This window comes from Ruditapes philippinarum, unplaced genomic scaffold, assembly GCF_026571515.1.
Source record: "Ruditapes philippinarum isolate M1 unplaced genomic scaffold, ASM2657151v2 ctg688_1_1_1_1, whole genome shotgun sequence".
In the NCBI taxonomy this organism is placed as follows: domain Eukaryota; kingdom Metazoa; phylum Mollusca; class Bivalvia; order Venerida; family Veneridae; genus Ruditapes; species Ruditapes philippinarum.
In genome coordinates, this window is record NW_026864940.1 from 191424 (window position 1) to 206591 (window position 15168).

General features: G+C 30.2%; 1 protein-coding gene across 1 annotated transcript in view; it reads right to left on the minus strand.

The window, feature by feature from the left end:
* LOC132727348 (uncharacterized) overlaps positions 1 to 15168 on the minus strand; it is an 85206-nt gene that overhangs the window by 55992 nt on the left and 14046 nt on the right. The gene's annotated exons all lie outside the window — the stretch shown is intronic.

Here is a 15168-nt window from a genome sequence, read left to right on the forward strand (position 1 = left end):
TTATAGAAAAAACTTTAGTTACAAAATTTGAAGATAATTTTGAAAAAGGTGTATCAAAATTACAAACATCATAAACTATGTTTGCTTTTTAATTGCCTGTTAAAATATTGTGAGGTCTCTATAAATGTAAGTCATACAATTATTATATAATAAGTGCAATAATTTCTTTGAATACTCACTAAGCGGTCATCTTGTTTGCACAGTTTTTAAAAAATACAGTATTTAGAATGATATATGTAAATAAAAAAATCGCATAATATATTATATGATTTTAAAAATTGGACGGTGATGTCATTACATTTTAATGACATCATTACAACATCAAACTTTGAACTACATATACTATAAGTACTAAGTATTGATTTTTACTGTTATTAAACAACAACACCATGCTAACTTTAAAGATATTACAGTTTCGTCATTGAATAGATAAAGATACTAATGCAACATAGTTCTAACTCAAGTTAGCTCTATGTTGCATTCATCTGTTTTTTTTTCACTTTTGATTATATTGGTAAATGCAACACAATGCTAACTTTAGTTAGCTCCCTTTTGCATTTATGAAATATTTAAAATATTAACTTCTTTAGATGGTGCAAAATACCAAGTGGCAATTAAAACAAACAAAAAAGTAACAATAATTTCTAATAATTCATTTATCAATGTATATCTTAAAATTATGCTAAAGAATTTCAAAATGTAATTTAAAAATTATATAATTTGGCCAGTGTTGCGTTAAGCTTTCGAAATATCAATAAAGAAGAAACAAATTTACAGCCTACATAAGTTCACTAGATTTATATTACCAATGATAAATAACCTTATGTTCTCGTAGATTCTCCTTAAAACTAATTTATTACACAAGTTTCGTTGCGAAAACACAGAGGTAAAATTATTATTTTTACTTCCTCTTTCGGGTTTGTTTTATTCAATTTATACATGGACAAATAGCTTCATATTTATTTATTGTTGTCAATAGTATAAACTGTGAATTAAAATCCTGATAATGTGCAGCCACGGGATTGAAATCATGAATTTATAAAATAAAAGTCATTATTTGATTTAGTTAGAATTGTAACGATGTGAATTTGTTAAGATTAAATAATGAATTTGTGAAATTGATTTCATAATGTTTAAGTCATAAATACGTACTTTTGAACTCTGCGATTTCATTTACCTTAAGTTAAAATCTTATACGAGTATCATACGTTGCAAAAAATTGATTCATCAATTAAATATTATTATTCTGAACAGTTTTGATTGGTTGCATTCACTGACAGAAATTAAGTAGAGTCAGTGTTTAGGCTATTTTATTTGTAATCACATTAAGTGTGTATATCTCGGATCCATCTCCGAAAGAAAAAGGTGTTTAATTTAAATTATTAAATTATTTTAGGTATTTATTGGCTAAATAATGCTTATTAAAGTTAAATGACAATGTGATACCTAGCATTTCAAAGTCTGTCTAATAAAATGAAAACTATTAAAGGTAATTTATATTTGACAAGATCAACCGATTTACTTTGGCCAAAGTTAGGAAAACGTTGGTAAGGTTTAGGAACTTGTTTTAAATGGTTAGGGTAGAGCTACATTTTTATACATATTTTAAACATTTTGAGTAAAAACAATCCTTTTGGTTGTGTCATATGTTAGTTGAATGCTATTTTTGTTTCTTAAAATTGATCAATATGAAAACATTTTCCATAATGATGAGTTTTAGATTATTTACAGTTTCCTTACTACAGAAAAAGTGTCCATCTTGTAGCCAAGTTTTAGTTAGAAAAAAATGTCCGTAACTAGTAAACCTTACGATAAACTTTGTTTAAATTTTGCATTTTACTGATCCATATTTTAAATTATAAACTTCGTTATAGTGCCCATTAGAGGGTCATACCTCAACTTAAACTATTTACCACTCCTACTTTTCTCTATTTTGCAATTCAGATTCCTTTCTTTTTTTTTTTCTTTTTTTTTTGTTTTTAACATTATTATTATTATTATTATTATTATTATTATTATTATTATTATTGCTATGCGTTGATTATCTAGGATATCAGAAGCATTCGTTCAATTTTGCAATTGACTTATTAAGGATATCTTCATGAACATTTTAAATATGATTTTAAAAAAAAATTGATTTTTTTTTTCAGCAAAGTGTAAAAAGGGACAGAACAGAAAGTGTGATAAGCTCAGAAGAATACGTTAATCTGTGAATTTCAACACAGTTTCTCAACAAGATCAAAACTCACTTAATATTTAAAACGATATTGGACATATGGTCATTTTTTATATTTTGGTCTACTGATTAGGGTAGGGTCGGCGGCGGGCAAAAACAGCTTTCATATCTTTATGTCTTCAAGGTAAGATATTTCGTTAGCATATATATCTTCTTTGTCCGACTCTGATAAATGTGCTGCGTACATAGTACTTACTACTATAAAAATTATATGGAATTTATCGTCGATTGTCTTACTTCAACAGATTGCCTCAATACACAAAATTATTTGCTCAAATGTGTGAAAACAAAATAACATACACAAATAAATAAAATATCACGTTGCCATTGATTAACAATTACCCACATTAAATCTACAAGATAACTTCTGACGAGTCGCAAGCCGGCCCTTCAAAAGAACCAGTCAATCTTTCATGTTGACACACATTTTGTCACTGCTTGGTAATCCGAATCTTCAAAGGTGCGAAAATTTAACTGACTTGCACTCATTATATCAGAAATTTAAAGAATTGTCAAGAAAACATTACACGTGTTCTATTAAGTCCGAAGTTGAAAATATTTTATCGGATAAATAGCGGGTCAATTATTATTTACAAACTGTTTATCGTAAGTGCAATTTTTAATTTGGTTTTGTTTGTTTGTTTCATTTTACGCCTTTTCCCAACAGTTTTGGTTTGTGAGAAATTTTAAATCTGAATATAATCATCTTGTCACTTCTTATCAAATCTAAATTTATCTTATTTCTTATTACATAAGATTACTCTCGCTGTGTCATTGAATGTGAATTCCTGCTTTTTGTTTTATTTATTTATCTATTTAATTTTTTTTGTTTTAAGTTGTTGGGGTTTTTTTGACATTTTTTTATGAATTTGGAAATTACAAAAAAAATAAAATATAGAAATATAGACAAAGCATATTTTAAAAATACAGATCTTAGCCTGATTATTATTAGGCAAGAACGGTTTGACCCATTTAACAGTCATTCTTTCATATTACCGTCAAAAGTTTTCTCGATGTTTCTCAATCGCAACCTGTCGGCCCTTTCCGTCAGTCTTCGGATAAAGACTTCGAACACAATAATATGAATACACAGAACTGATGCGGTATTTAGGTCTAACCTTCGCTAAGAAACTAAACATGAAAACAAATAGTATGTAAACAAATAGTAATTTAATGCTGGGAGTTGTTGACAAGTTTATTTCCAGTCTTTGTCGTAAAAGTCTACCTTAAATAAGTTAATTCATAGATACAAAAGCAAACAGTAAATTATTTCTATATTTATTATTATGGTTGTAGAAACCGAAAGTACAAAAAACCAACCTGTAGACATATTGTCGAATTCGCTTAAAATTGTACATCAAGGGGCATATTTAAATTACAAATTGTTGTCAGACATAATAATTTCAATCATAAGTGTACCGAAACAGACATTACTTTACTTTTGGATGTCCTTTTACATTATCTCTGTTTTTGTTTACATCTGAGACCAAGTGGTAGTACTACTTATTTACCTTACATAAATACGTGTGAAGCTTTGAAAAAAGACATATTAAGATAATTAACAATTACAATCAATAATGCTGGAATAACAATAACCTTAAATTTTGACCCTGTTAAAAGTTTATCCAAAGATACTTTTTCCGACGGATTTTGAGCATATCTAAGTTACAAATTGACGCCTTTCCTTTATTTAATGACCAACCCAAGCGTGAAAAACATGACCCCCAGTTGAAAAATGATGAACTATAGACAGGCCATTCTTAAACATTGATAAGTGATCAAAATAAGATTACGCCAAACATGCCTATATATGGTCACGCACACGTAAAATATCTGTATTCCTTTCAGAGTTTTCAGTTATGAATATCTATCTATTCATTTGATTCAAGTAGGTGGACCAGGAGCTAATATACAAATTTGCCAATAGCCGTAATAACTGATAATGATCAGCTATATGGCACTATGTAGTGAACATTAATATTGCATAACATGTACAATACTGTTTGTTTGTGCCTTTCCGGATCAAAATGTGTCGGCTGCTAGTATAAAAATGGCTGTCTTGTACTGTTATAAATGTTTAAAAGATATCACACAAGTGAAAATTCATGTATCCCTCTCAGAATAATTATTAACTTAGGCTTTTTAACAGCCGTGTTAAATTTCAATTGCTAATGAATTTAGACCTTGTCGTCGTATTACAGAACTTTTTTTTATACATTTCTGTACTGATTAGGGAAGTAACCGCTGCGAAAAGTGTAGTGTATAAGCAACCGTGACGGTTACTTCCCCTGATCAGTTGCAAGACGCGAGAAGGTTGGTGTAGCAGATTTAAAACACTTACTGGTATGAAACCGTTTACTTTATACATGTATTTTGGGAAAGATATGTTGAGTAGGATTAGAAAACAAATAATATATTAAACTTTTATTACCTTAAGCATACCTTGGGTCTATAATGCGGCAAAGTAAAACTTTTGGTTTTAAATAAATGGGAAGATATTAATTTATTAACGGGTAAAAATCGATTAACTTTTACACAAGAGTTTTAAACGTTTTAAGAGTTAATTTCAAAATACATCTGGGCAATATGCCCATGCGTACACCTACGTATAACAAATAAGCATATAAGGCCGTCAAATGGTCAATGTCAATACTTTATAAAACATAATTTTTATCACTTAGTTACACAGTACTTTAAGCAACCAGAAAGTGTTATATAATTATAGAATATACTATCACTTAGTGACATGAGTATCAACATTCTCGAATTATATTACTGGTAAATAACGGACATATACCATCCTATTAATAAGGGAGTAAATCACAAAACAAAACAAAAATAAATATATTTATACGAAACAATGATACAGCGTTTGGGACAAACTTTTGATTAAATGTTATGAATAGTGTTTCGAACATTGAAAGCTTGAAATATATACATTGATAAGTTTTTAATTTCTTTTTAATTTCATTTTCTGAATTCATCAATGCAACAAATTTAGGTATATTTGGTCTTTTCCATTAGTAGTTCTTTATAAAAAAAAAATCGTAATTCAGCATATAAGGAACATTTTAAAATGAAGTGAAATTCATCTTAAAAAGATCTACATTATCAATCATATTCCACCTGCCAGTTTCAGTCTAAAATCTATGTGAAGAGACTCTAAGCCGGGACAGCGCTATTCTAAATGAATACATATTAAGTACTTTTGCAATCTAAATACTGCAACCTTTTACATACGTACAAGCTCTAGTTGTGTCTTTTATTTTTTAAAACCAATCTTGCACAAAAACATCATTTTCTCTTTTTTTTGCTTAACTAATAAATACATTACATTGCCTTCACATTGGGCTAACCATACATCATTAAAACCAAGTGACTGTAATAAATCTCTAATACTTCTAGGTCTTACATGTAACTCTCTGTACAATAAATCATAAGCTATTTTAACATATTTTACATCTTCAAGTCCAGTTTTTTTATTACACTTACAATTCTATTGCATTTCAAATTTGTTTTTCCTAGTTCTCCATAAAATAAACTGTTTTGTGTTTGTTCTCTGGCGCCTAACATTCTATACAAAATTTTTATTGCACTTGTTTTTAATTTACAACTATCATATATACCGCTTATCTCTGAAGTATAGTTAAAATTGGTGGGATGAATTTATCAAAAAGGTATAATTTATGTTTCACAGTTAAACATGGGTATTTAATCAAATCTGGTTGTAGTTTAAATAATAAATATTAAATGACGAATTTTGAGCATTTTCAAGTTACAAATTGATCCCTTTCCGTTATTTAATGACCAACTCACGCCTAAAAAATGGCCCCCAGTTGTACAAACTGATTAACTATTGACAGGCCATTCTTTAACATTGAAAAGTAATCAAAATAATTTTGCCATACATGCCTTTATATGGTCATGCGCATGAAACGAAATATTTCTGTATTCCTTTCAGATTTTTCATTGATGAATATCTTTATATTTTCCGTTGATTCAAGTGGACCAGAAGCTAATAACAATTTGCCAATCCGTCGGTAAAAACTGATGACGGACAGCTATACGGCACTTATGTAGTGATTTTTAATATTGCATTGCATGTAGATAATGTATGATGATGTTGTCCTTACCAAAATTATAATTGTTAAAAGATATCACACAAGTTAAAACCCATTTATCATATAAACTTTGGGGTATTTAACAGCCGTGTTATAATTCAATATTTCATGAGGTTGGGCTCTGCGTTCGTATCACAGTACTTTTTTGCGCCTAGTTCAATATATCAGGGAAGTAACCGCTGCTTCGAGAAATGTACTGTATCAGCAACTGTTACGGTTACTTCCCCTGATCAGTACAGAAAAGGTACCAGTACCAAGATCCTAGAGGGTTGATGTAGCAGAGGTAACACTAACTGATATTAAAAAATCAAACCACTGACTTTGTACATGTATTTTGAGTTTAATAGAAATGTTGAGTAGGATTAGAAACAAGACTTAAATTAGAGCGCAAAACTTTTATTGCTTTAAGCATACCTTCGGTCGATATTACGGCAATGTAAAACTATCGGGGAAGATACTGATTTATTAAAGGAAATAGATGGATTTACTTTTACAAGAGTTTCAAGAGTTTATTTCAAAATACAACTGGGCGATATGCCAATGCGTACTCAGTGCAAATAACAAATAAGCATGTAATATTGTCATATGGTCAATTTCAACACTTTATAAAACATATATATTTTATAAGTTACACAGTATTGTAAAAATCAGGAAACTTATACTATCATTTAGTGACACAAATATTAACATGTCTTGAATTGTATTACTGGTAAATAAATTACAGATACCGTCCAATCAGTAAGGGAGTAAATCACACAACCAAACAAAAATAGATTTGTGATTCAGCATATAGCAAACATTCTAAAATGAAAAGAAATTCATCTTCTAAAAAAACAATTTTTACTTTTCTAGCATCAAAGGGTAAAGCACTTGATTTATTCTACCTACCAGTTTCAATTTCAAGTCTATGTGAAGAAACTCTAGGCCGGGCCAGTGCAATTCTAAATTTTTCAATATCAATACAGTTTAAGTACTTTTGAAATCTAAACTCTGCATCTAATACATACGTACAAGTTCTAGTAGCGTCACTTATTTCTGAAAATCAATCTTGGACAAAAACACCATTTACTCTTTGTTTTATTAAACAAATAAATGCATTTACATTGCATACACCTTTGGATAAGCATACATCATTAAAACCAAGTGACTAATAAATTTCTAATACTTCTAGCCCATGTTTGTTTGTTAGGTCTTACATGTAACTCTCTGTACAATAAATCATAAGCTATTTTAACATATTTTACATCTTAAAGTTGTATATTTTTAAGCCAGTAATTTATTACACTTACAATTTTTTGCATTTCAAGTCCTTGTTCTCAATAAATAAAACTGATCTAAGTTTGTACTCTGACGTCTAACATTCTTTTACAAAAATTTTTATTGCACTTGTTTTTAATTTACAACTATCATATATACCGCTTATCTCTGAAGCATAGTTCAAAATTGGTGAGATGAATTTATCAAGAAGGTCTAGTTTATGTTTCACAGTTATACATAGAAATGTAATCAAATCCAGTCGTAATTTAAATAATGTCTTCAAAGCTTGACTAAATAGTGTTTCAAAAGAAGTATTTAAAGATTCATGGTTGTAAAGACTACTCCTAAATAAGTGAATAAATTTGGCAATTTCCAGTTTTTCCTCAACATTAACTTTACTGTTATGTCTTAGTCTCCCTTTTCATAAAATCATTATGTTAGTTTTCTTAAAATTAACAGTTAATCTCACCTTATAATAATTATTCCCCAATAACAATAAACCTTTATGCAAGCCTTCTTCTATTTCAGATATCAATATTATCTGCTTATAAAAACAATTAAACCTAAATTATCTCCTTCAAATTAATAAATAATAAAATATTCTTCTATATCACACAATATTAATGATATAGGCGTTTAAAACACAATGATAGGAGAATATTTCTTATTACCCAGGCTAGCTATAAATACGCATTCTAATGACTTTATAAAGTTGATTACACTAGTTAATAAAAACAAACATAATCATGGGACAAACAAACTTTGTTTGAAAAGATTCTTCCTGTGTGAAGCCTGGTGTGCATGTCGGGCTCAGACCACATAAACCCATCTGTTCGAATTTTTTGTCTTAAACTTTCATTAAACAGTTAACTATCTGACATAAATATTATTTTGTCTTCATCACCGACCTTTCGCATGGGCCCATGCTTAGCTTTGTTATGCTTGTAAAATCAATTGCATGACGCCAGAGAGTGATTCTGATTTTTATAAGCTTTTCTATACTACAAACAAAGGTTACTATTAACAGTTAACAATGACCCTAATTTGAACAGCATTTAACAATTGATTATTTCTCAACAACATTTTATCAACATTTAATGTTGAACACGTTAATTCTCAATGTTGAAAAATGACATACAAGTCAATTTTCAAGTGACCCAAAATCTTATATTTCACCGGCATTATTCGAAGATGAGTTTTCAAAAGTGCTGGCAGAAAACAAAATGTGTTCAATTGATTAAAGTGACTTATGTGGCAAATGAAATATTAAAATTAACTAGAAATGTGTCATCATGCCACGGATGCCCCCGCATGCAGCCAAAATTTCAGATGTTATAATATTTAGTTCCAAATTTGTTTGTACAAATTATTTTTTTCATTTTAAGTTCAAAGCCCTTAAAACTTTTAAATGTTAACACAAAAAAATTTCATACAGTGTTCAAGGCACTGACATTATTCAGTCTAAACCTTTTGAAAATAGCATATTTCATAATGGCTACATACATTTCCACAAAAGTATGAGTGCTGAAACTGAAAGTTCAAAATTTTTCCAACATTCAAGAAAGATAAGTTTGTCCAAAATCATTGAACCACGACCAAATTCAAACTTAAACTGCTTATTCCTAAGATGTATCTATATTATTTTCAAAGTGAAAGGGACATAACTCTGCCAAAAAAAATCATCAAACCATGACCAAATTCCAACTTGACCTGCCCATTCCTTTGATATATCCACATGTCAAATTTGAGTTGAATATGTAACACTGTTGGGTAGATAATGAACAGAAACTGTAAATTTCATATTATTTTCAAAGTGAAAGGGGCATTACTCTGCCAAAAATCCGATATTGGCCTGGGCATTCCTAAAAAAAAACATATCCATGTGTCAAATTTGAGTTGAATGTGTTGTACCGTTGGGGAGATAATAAACAGAAACTGAAAATTTCATATTATTTTCAAAGTGAAAGGGGCATAACTCTGCCAAAAAACATTGAACCATAACCAAATTTGAACTTGACCTGCGCATTCCTTTGACGTATCCATATGTCAAGTTTGAGTTGAATGTCTTGTACCGTTGGGGAGATAATGAACGGAAACTGAAAATTTTATATTATTTTAAAGTAAAAGGGGCATAACTCTGCCAAAAATCATCAAACCATGACCAAATTCGAACTTGACCTGTATTTTCTCATGACATATCCATATGTCAAATTTTAGTTGAATGTGTGCAACCGTTACTAAGATAATGAACGGAAACTGATGATGACGGAATGACAGAATGACGGAAGGACGGAACAGGGTAACACTATATGCCCCGGCCATTACATGGCGGGGGCATAAAAATAATTAAGAAGATAAAAGGTCAAAGATAATTATGTATCAAATTTATACAATTGTTGCTATTCTAAAGATAATGGTAGTGACGTTTCATATTAAGAGTTTAAAGAAAAAACCTTTTCTTAAAAAACATGTATACAGTCAAAATATTTTTTGTAAGACCAGGAGGAAAAAAATAAATCCATGATCATCAAATTAGTGTTTAAGACCGATAAATGTAGAATTTAACATATTTTAACTAGTATTATAATCCAAACATTCCATACTGCACGTAGAAATCGTCAAGGTTAAGTTCAACTAGAAGGGTTTTTGTCACAAAAACTTATGTCTCTCAAAACTGTGTACGGTCACTCATGTGAAGTGTCATTGAAATCCCACCAGTAGTTTGACCTGTGAAGGCCAGACAAGATTTTCTTTTTCTAGCTCTGTTTGCCATTTTGTGCTGATCACTCTTGTAAAGTTTTGTTGAAACCCCACCAGTAGTTTGACATGTGAAGGGCGAACAATCTTAATGTGGGCGTTCCAACATTTTGGTTTTAGGGGCAATTTCATTGTTATTTTCTTTGTTTTTAAGGGCTTCTAGTCCCTAAACCCTTTGATCACGGAATGAACCTATTGTTCTCTTTTGTTTTCTTCACTGTTATATAGCCCCTTAACCCAAAAGGTTTGTTCGGACGGACGTACAGAAGGACGGACATGCGGCAAAGGAAAAACAACATGTCTCTCAAAGATTTTTGGAGACATAATTAAACGTTCTTTAATAATGTCTTGCCTAAATGATTGCAGTGGATAAGTATAAAGACAATTCGTAATTTTAATAGGTATTAAAGCTAAGTCTTATAGCTAATTGTAATTCACCATGCTATAGTTAACGAGTGCCACACTTTAATTAGTTAAATGCCACACATGTGATAATAGATACTTACATGAACCTTATTTAATTCATTTACTGGGTTTAAACTTGTTTAAATTTGTTACGCTTTGAAAAATGATAAAAAGATGAAAAGTAACGTTATGTTTCCTTTCTTCAATTTCTCTGTAGATTTAAAAAATCAATTGAATTGACAAAAGTCACCAATACATATTTTTCTCATGTTAAGTCATAAAACCATTAGTATACCATCATGTCATTGGAAAACAAAATATCAAACAGATTATGTATTTTTTATGGTGTGTCAGCATATCTTGTAAAATATTTATGAAAATCACGCCAAGCAACATCAATTTACGTGAAAGTTTTTTTCAGCTAAGAGTAAATGTAAATTATTTTCATTGTTCGCCACGTCGTGTCCTTCTAGAGCTGTGACAACCGTTAAAACGTTACAAAAAAGCCTAAATGAAAACTTATTTATTCCTTTATGAAAGTCGTCCAGCAAATGATTGTACAATTTTACAAATTTTAAGGAAATGGTAGAAGATTTCAACTTACAGCCGTCATAAGTGCACGAGAATTATTATATCAAAAACAACTTACTTTGAATTCTTCTGTAGTATATTTCTTCTAAACTGGACTATTTCACAAGCGCCGTTATACTTCCTCTGTCAATATTTAGACATACGAAACGTAACTCTTTAAACAATATTGACTTCTGACATACGAAATGGTTAGTAATGAAAGGCGTGTGTTGTGTTATGAGTGCCTGATAAGAAACCACGTACGCCTTTTTATTACAAAAATATGACTCAGACAAGTTCTTAAAACACGAAATCAATTATTATTTATTTCTCCGATGTTAACCCGTTTAAAATTATTAGCAATCGAAAAAAAATCGGCAGCACAAAATGAGCTTACACTTATATTTTCTTGACAAATACAGTCCGTTAAAGTTGTTAACCGAGAAATCCAAGTACTTTTCAACTATAAACTTAGAGTTTTGTCAAATTAAACATTTTGATGGCGAAACGAAATTGATTGACAATAAATTCATGTGAATTTTCCATATTGAACAGATTATTGAGATAATAAGGTTTACAGTTTATTCTCCCTTTGAACAGTTACTCCGACTGACTGTTCGAACGCTGTTTTATAGTCCGCATATGTGTTAACTGTTCCGCCTTATTTATTTTAATGTTCCTTCTTTTTTAAACAAAAAGACCCTGGTTCTGACGAATGAAACAAGTCAAATATGGTACATTGCAAAGTGTCATGTCACTTGTTTGTTTAAAGATACCGTTACCTGACAAACTTTTTATATCTACTATTTGAAGAATCCTTTTCCTCTTGGTGTGGGTATTATAGCAAATATGGTTAAAGGTTTGTGTGATGTATCTTTTGCATCAACATATCTCAATAGACCAATTAAATATTTACTTTTAACTTCACAAATGTTTCAGTTCATCGGAATTGGAGATCCAAAGCATTGTTTCGATATAATGATAGCACATTTTGACCCAAATTTTTCGTACTAATGTCAGAAAAGATATATGATAATTCACTTGAAATTAAATTAATATCTTCGAGATCATAATTGGACGTCATTTCCGTAGACAGAATACAAATGTATTTGTTTTCGGGATCATAATTGGAGGCCAATCTTCCAATCCCACGATTCTAACATATGTTTGGACTGACTAATGACCATTTGTGAAGTTAAAATGTTTTTGGTAAAAATTTGCAAACAGTATCAATCGTGAGAACGACATGCACTTACTTGCTGTATTCATTTAAAACTTAAACGTATAACATCAGTTTTCGAAGGTAAACTGAAAATATACAGATGAAACCTAAAACGTAAAAAATATGATGACAAATGTCTACATTACGGGAAAGTAATAAGATATAAAGATGAATGCATCAATCCATGCGTGCAAAATTTTTTCATTTTTGTTTGTGAGAAAACCGTATTCAATGGGCCTGTAAGGACTTTTGTTGAACCTGAATATAATCATCTTCTCACTTCTTATCAAATCTAAATTCATCTTATTGCATAAGATTACTCTCGCTCTGTCCTTGTATGTGATTACTTGCTTGGCTTTTGATAATTTTCGTTTGGCAAAACATTTTTTCCACAACTTTGGCACTTCTTATTTACCTAACATAAATACGTGTAGATGCTTTGAAAGACATATTAAGATTATTTTCAAATATAATCAATAATCCTACATAATGCCGATATAACATTAAATTTTGACCATGTAAAAAGTTTATTCGAAGATACTTTTTTCGACCGATTTTTGTCATTTTCAAGTTACAAATTGACCCCTTCCGTTATTAAATGACCAATCCACCCGTGAAAAACATGATCCACAAGTTGAAAACTGACCAACTACAGACAGGCCATTCTGTGATGATCAAAATAATATTGCGCTAAACATGCCTATATATGGTCGCGCACATGTAACGTAATATTTCTGTATTCCTTTCAGAATTTTCAGAGATGAATATCTATCTTTTTATTTGATTCACATGGGTAGACCAGGAGCAAGAATTTGCCAATCCGTCGTTATAACTGATAATGCTCAGCTATATAGCACTTATGTGTTCATATATATTGCATAACATGTAAATAATGTTTTTTATGTTTCTCCCGATCAAAATGTGTCGCCTGCTAGTATAAAAATGGTTGCCTTCTTCTGTGATTAATGTTCAAAAGATACCACGCAAGTTAAAACCCATGTATCCCTCTCAGTATGAATATTAACTTAGGCCTTTTAGCAACCGTGACGGTTACTTCCCCTGATCAGTAGCAAGACGCGAGAAGGTTGGTGTAGAAGACGAAAACACTAACTGGTATGAGATAAGAACCCGTTGACCTTATACATGTGTTTAGGGAAATCTATGTTAAGTAGGATTAGAAAACAAGTAATAAATTAAAGCGCATAACTTTTATTACCTTAAGCATACCTTGGGCATAAACTTTTGGTTTAAATCTACAGGAAGATATTACTTTATTAAAAGGTATAAATCGATTAACTTTGACACAAGAGTTTCAAAAGTGTCAAGAGTTTATTTCAAAATACATCTGGGCAATATGCCCATACGTACACCTACGTATAACAAATAAGCATATAATGCCGTTAAATGGTCAATGTCAATACTTTATAAAACATAATTTATATGACTAAGTTACACAGTAATTTTAGCAAGCAGAAATTTTTACTTAATTATAGAATATACTATCACTTAGTGACACAAGTATCAACATGTCTCGAATTATATTGCTGGTAAATATCGGATAGATACCATCCTATTAATAAGGGAGTAAATCACAGAACACAACAAAAATAAATATAAATACGAAAAAGTGATACAGCGTTTGGGACAAACTTTTGATTAACTGTAAAGAATAGTGTTTCGAACATAGAAAGCTTGAAATATATACATTGATAAGTTTCTTTTTTCTTTTTTAATTTCCTTTTCTAAATTCATGAATGCAACAAATTTAGGTATATTTGGTATTTTCCATTTGTATTTCTCTTTAAAAAAAACGTTTTTCAGCATTTAGCGAACATTCTAAAATGAAGTGAAATTCATCTTTTAAAAAAAACAATTTTTACATTATCTATTATCAAAAAGTATAGCACCAGGTTTATTCCACGTGCCAATTTCAGTCTAAAGTCTATGTGAAGAAACTTTAAGCCGGAACAGCGCAATTCTATTTTTTTTCAATATGAATACAGATTGAGTACTTTTGCAATCTAAAGCCTTTACATACGTACAAGCTATAGTTGCGTCATTAATTTTTGAAAACAATCTTGGACAAAACATCATTTACTCTTTCTTTTACTTAACTAATAAATACATTTACATTGCTTACCGTACATCATTAAAACTAAGTGACTGTAATAAATCTCTAATACTTCTAGGTCTTACATGTAAAATAGAGTGAAACAAGTAAACAATTGCTGGGAAATGCAGCAATATGATTGTCACGGCGAAAAACAACAACAAAAAACCAACCCCCACACACAAAAAAAAAAACAAAAAAAAAACAGTTAAATATATTGATAAGGTATCTCCAAATAGCATTGTTTTGAATTGACATGTTAACTTGTTCAGAAGGTTTTAAAATTTCATAATCATGTAACTTGTTACAAGAGCCATGTTTATATGTAGTAGAGCAGAATAATTAGCATTCTTATGTACTGCATACCTCTCGAGTGAGATTTATCCACCTATGAAGGTTCATGTTGATATCTCAAAGGCCTTTGTAGTTATGCTATGGACAAAATTAAGTATGAAAAATAACAAAGGGCAATAACTGAAAAATAATGCAC